Raw genomic sequence first — 5,646 nt, 5'->3', positions numbered from 1 at the left:
TGCGCGTGCGCGGCGGGGGCGCGTGCGGAGGGGGGCGCGTGCGCGGCGGGGGCGCGTGCGGAGGGGGGCGCGTGCGCGTGCCGGGGGGGGCGCGTGCGCGGCGGGCGGCGGGCGGCGGGCGGCGGGCGGCGGGCGGCGGGCGGCGGGCGGCGGGCGGCGGGAGGGGGCGACTGCACCCGCGGCCCCGGGCTGCCCCCCACCTGCAGCGCGCGGAAACCTGCCTTGGTCGCAGCTGGGTTCCGATTTTCGAGCAGAAAGGCTCATTGTCCCGAAGTCACCCAGCCTGTCTGACCACTTTGGAAGTTTCTTTCTGCTCGGCGGAACTCGGAGTCGGTCGTCCCACGGGTCACGGGATTATTCATGCATGAGCTTTACCCGGCAAAACCCCTCTGGGAAGGGGCAACCCTGGTTTAATGTTCTATGAGGCGGCGGAGGCAACGCTTGAGAAGAAGGGCTCTGCTCAGCCGGCGCGCTCCAGCTGTAACAGTCAGCACTTGACTGTTTGAGAGAGGAGGAGGGATTATTAACCTGAAATTACAATTTTGTAGTAAGAAGTTGTAAGCAAATGTGCATCGACCAAGACTGCCCTTGGACCAAACTTTCTTCTGAGCCTTCTGAGCGCTCTAGTCCGCTAGGCCTGCCCTTGGGCTTCTCAATGACCTTGGAGAATCCTGTTTAAGCAAGAACACTACTGGGGCGCCTGGGTGACTCAGTGGGTTGAAGCCTCTGCCTTCGGCTCCGGTCATGATCCCAGGGTTCTGGGATCGAGCCCCTCATCAGGTTCTCTGCTCAGCGGGGAGCCTGCTTCCTCCTCTCTCTCTCTCTGCCTGCCTCTCCGCCTACTTGTGATCTCTGTCTGTCAAATAAATGAATAAAATCTTAAAAAAAAAAAAAAAAGCACAAGAACGCTACTAAATTAGCTTAGGGGCGCCCTCGGCCCTGGTATCTGATCCCCCAAGAATTCTGTGGAGTTGGTCTAGCTAGAATCCCCCTCACCCTTACTTCTTGGCGATTTTCCCTCTATGTCCCCGTTTGTCCTTGTTACAGCCTCCTGGGGTCCAACGGCTCTCCCCTACAAAACCCGCCGCAGGAGCCCCTCTTGAATAAGGGCTGCCTTACTGTCTTTATTTAACAAGTGTTCTCAATAACTTTTCCGCAGTTTCTGTTCGTGTGTGTGTGCGCGCGCATGTGTGGGTGTGTGTGGTGAGAGATCCCTCATGTAATGATTACCTGTTTTTAAACAATTAATATAAAATGCATTCCTTAAACAACTTCATCTTCCGCTTCAGGCTCATGTGCTAATTTCCCAAGGTGAAATCATTTAGAACATCTATAGCGCTGATTGTAGGTGCTCCCAGGAGGGTATGTCCCGTATCAGCATCAGTTTGAAGTTATCTCATTGATTTCATCCGTGCTGCTGAAGATTCCTTGTAAAACTGTATTCTTCAAAGCAGAAGCTTCAAACAGGTGAACACAGGCACGAATGTCCCTCTGTTCAGAGGAAGGCAGATTGGAGGATTGGAGGGTGCTGGGTCTCCTTTAGAGAAGATGGAATCTGCTACCAGAAAGCTGAAAAGCTGTCACAGCGACCTGACATTCCTGTCGTCCAGCGGCTCGGGGGAACGGAGAGGACAAACCACAACAAAACCAAAGCTCTTGAAAAACATTAGAGATTAGTGAAGAGATGTGATATAATGGAGGGCCTCCTTAGGATGCTGATTAAACTATTAAAAAAAACTTCTTATCAGGGGAAATTGTATACGTATTGTGTATTAGACAATCATAGGGAATTTTTGGTAATTTTTTAGCTGTCATAAGGCACTGCAGGTTTGTGTTTTTTTAAGTCCTTTTATTTCTGGGTGAAATTATCAGAGAAAATTGAATATACATAGCCAAGTACTGATAGGGACTAAAGCTCAGTACAAACATGGAAGTGTGTTATAATCTGTTTTCTGTATCTCTATTTTCATGGGTGTTTGGAAATTTTCATGATAAAAAAGATGAAATAAAGGGATGGCAATCAGGAGTGAAGAAAATATTGTAAATGTGCTCCGAGCCCCTGGGGGTCAGGATCTCCTCCCATGGACCTGAGCGGTCACAGAGCCCCTCCCACCTTGTACTTAAATAATTCCATAGTTCATCTTGAAGACAGAGCCGCTTCTTTCTTCCCGTTAAATTTGGCATTGGAGATTCAGTCCTTTGCTGAGATGGTGGTTGTTGGCGATCACCCACGATCAAACATTTTTCAAACGATACAGTTCTGCGATCTGTTGAGCATCTAAACGCTGAAAAGATGACAGGCTTCATCCCGGAAGTCCGGGAATTTCAACGGAAAAAGCCCTGCTCTCCAGGAGCGGGGGTGAGTTTCCTGCCTCTCCCCTCCAATTCTCTCATCACTGAACCTCCCAGGTAGGAAAACAAAGGCCAGCGGCCTCAACAGTTGACAGGGCTATGCTAAAAGCACTTGGCCCCCACGGTGCTGGAAGCTGGGGATGCATTTCCCTACAGGAGAAGCACAATCGTTTCATTACTGAATGAAAACAGCTCTGATGTTGCTCTGAGAGGAGCCCAGGCCTCACTGCCACTTCCTCACCTCCGCCCTATGCTCACCTCCACTGTGGTTCCTTTCTCCTTTGTACTTTTAGTATTTCTTTAATCGTGGACATTTTCAGACATAGTCAAAAACAGGATGGAATGCGCCCCCCCGCCCCCCACACCGGGCACCCTTTTACCCGCCTTTAACCATTACCAACAGTTTTCAAATCTTATTTCATCCGTCTCTCTCTGACATAGTTGGGTTCCCTCCCGGCCCCAACCAGGAACATTTTAAAACAAATCCCAGACCCCATCCGCTCACCAATCTTACACTCACTTCTGCATTTATCATCTTGTAGTGGAGTTTGTTTCCGTGGCATTTCCCCCTGTTGGTCTGCAGGGATGGGGTGTCCCTGATGGCTTTAGCAACCAGTACGGAAACTGGCCCATGGTGGGTGGTTCAGAAAACACTTGGAATTCAATGTGTGATAAGGGCAGTGGCTTTACTGGCATAGACATGAGAACATAGGGCTTAGGAAGCCTGGGTGGCTCAGTTGTTAAGCGCCTGCCCTAGGCTCAGGTCATGATCCCAGGGTCCTGGGATCCAACCCTGAGACAGAACCCTGCTCAGCGGGGGAGCCTGCTTCTCCCTCTCCTGCTCCCCCTGCTTGTGCTGTCAAATAAATAAAATCTTAAAAAAACAAAAACAAGAAAACCCCAAACCCCAAAAAACCCAAAATAGGTCTGAACTCACAGAATGCACAATGCCTGTCATCAAAACCACGCTCAGCCAAAGACTCATTATTTAAGTCCAAGCGCCTTCAGTATTAGAACAGTGGTTGTGCGGAGTGCCTTGACCTGAAGCCCAGCTCTGCCCTGACTTCCAGTGTCCCTGGGTTGAGACTTCGGTTGAGACACGGTATGTTCCAGAACCCGCTGCAGTTCCTCCTGTCCCATGACATTCTTCCTATTTCCCCACCCGGAGGCAGGGTTTATGTTCCCTCCTCTTGAATCCAGGTGGGCTTGCGGCCACAGTGGACGTGCTGTTAAGTGGTAGCACACAGGAGAGGTCGAAAAAGGCAGTGTGTGGTTTCCGCCCTGTTGCCTGGGGCCTTCATGCTGGAGCCCCCAGGCCCCTGGGAGGGTCCTGAGACTCTAGCTAGCCCGCTCCCGACTTCAGCTCCTGGTTCCATTCCCACCTATTCTAACTGCAGTTATGGTCAGACCACAATCGCCCGAATCACCCCAGGCCAAGCCTGGGACAGGCAAGCCGCTCCCAAATCCCTCACCCACTATAACCAGGAAAAGATAATGATTGTTGTTTTAAACTGTTAACTATTGATGTTCTGCAGTAAGAGAAAAACCAGACCACTGGCTCTCTGTGCCTCAGTTTACGTATCTTTAAAATGTTTCCTACACATTAGGCTATCGGGGGTATTGAAGAGGTAAGAACATCACTGGCACATGAGAGCATTGAATGAATGCTGGCAGTCGTCATCCAGGAAACACAGAGTTTAGAAATCTTGTCCAAGCTAATAAAGATAATATTTGCAAGATCCCATTTGCCACGCATGCGGATACCTTTCGCATATGGGTGGTTATTACATAAATGAAAAATCTACGTCGAGGTTACTAGCAGTTCTTTCAATAACTGGAGAGAAAACAGAATTTTTAAAAATGCTTTGACTTTGCTTCTACTTCCCTGTCTGGTAAAATGCGCTTCAAAAAGCAAACACTGGCATGAGATTGAGTAGAAGAGAAAGTTTCTCACAAATACAATCTTTGAAGAAACCTGGAATATAACTAAACTGTGAATTTATTTTTCATGAAAACATGGGATTTTATACTCACTGTTTAACAGGGCTCCAGTGTGTCCTGAAGAATGGCACTGTTTGCTAAAATAAAAGGAAGATATTTTTGGAGTTCTCTAAAGGATGGCATAAATATCCCTTGTTAAAAATGTTTCAAAACAAATCCATATGCATTTAAAAAAAAAAAAAAGGCATCTTGGGCGCCTGGGTAGCTCAGTGGGTTAAGCTGCTGCCTTCGGCTCAGGTCATGATCTCAGGGTCCTGGGATGGAGTCCCGCATCGGGCTCTCTGCTCAGCAGGGAGCCTGCTTCCTCCTCTCTCTGCCTGCCTGTCTGCCTACTTGTGATCTCTGTCTGTCAAATTAAATAAATAAAATCTTTTTTTTAAAAAAAGGCATCTGAAATGTCAGGATAATAAAATAAAATGAATGTTTTCTTATATATCTTAATGAACAGGATCAATGATTTTTTTTTTAAAGATTTATTTATTTATTTGACAGAGAGAGATTACAAGTAGGCAGAGAAGCAGGCAGAGAGAGAGAGGAGGAAGCAGGCTCCCCGCTGAGCAGAGAGCCCGATGCAGGACTCGATCCCAGGACCCTGAGATCATGACCCGAGCCGAAGGCAGCGGCTTAACCCACTGAGCCACCCAGGCGCCCAGGATCAATGATTTTTAACTTAGTATCCGTTCATAACACTTCATGAAAGTATTTATGGCGTGAGGAAAAGGGGACAGGAGATCGTGCGGATCTCGATCTGGTGTCACATACTCACTTAACAGCATCATCACTGATGCTGCACAATATTGCTTCTTGAAAATTATAGTCCTTGCTACTTACTTACTGTACCATTAAGTAATACAACTCATCTCTAAGTATTTTCTGGAACATGTTGCTGGGACATGAGCCCTCCACATTAGGAGGGGGAGCCTAACTTTTCAACTGAAAAGCAGCCCTTCACTCATTACAGTCCCAATGTGGGAATCAATTCAGAATTCTTAACAGCTATTATCAGGGACAGTATTGAATGGAAGACGTTTTATATTCTGGGTGGAGATACAATATGGACCATGAAAGAAAGGACTGAATTAAAACAGAAGTAAAGAATCCCTCCTTCAAGTAACACGGAAAACATTTTTTAAAAAATCCGCTCTAGGAGTCACGCTCCATAACACTTTTTAAAAATTCAAGGATAAGGAACCTAAAACTTTAATGAAGAAAATGGAGCTGAGGGGCACCTGGGTGGCTCAGTGGGTTAAGCTGCTGCCTTCGGCTCAGGTCATGATCTCGGGGTCCTGGGAT

The sequence above is a fragment of the Mustela putorius genome, unplaced genomic scaffold (genome assembly GCF_011764305.1).
Source record: "Mustela putorius furo isolate JIRA1106 unplaced genomic scaffold, ASM1176430v1.1 tig00003932_pilon_pilon_pilon:0A:0A, whole genome shotgun sequence".
NCBI classification, from domain to species: domain Eukaryota; kingdom Metazoa; phylum Chordata; class Mammalia; order Carnivora; family Mustelidae; genus Mustela; species Mustela putorius.
The sequence above is the reverse complement of the archived record's forward strand: the minus strand, read 5'-3'. Positions refer to the sequence as shown.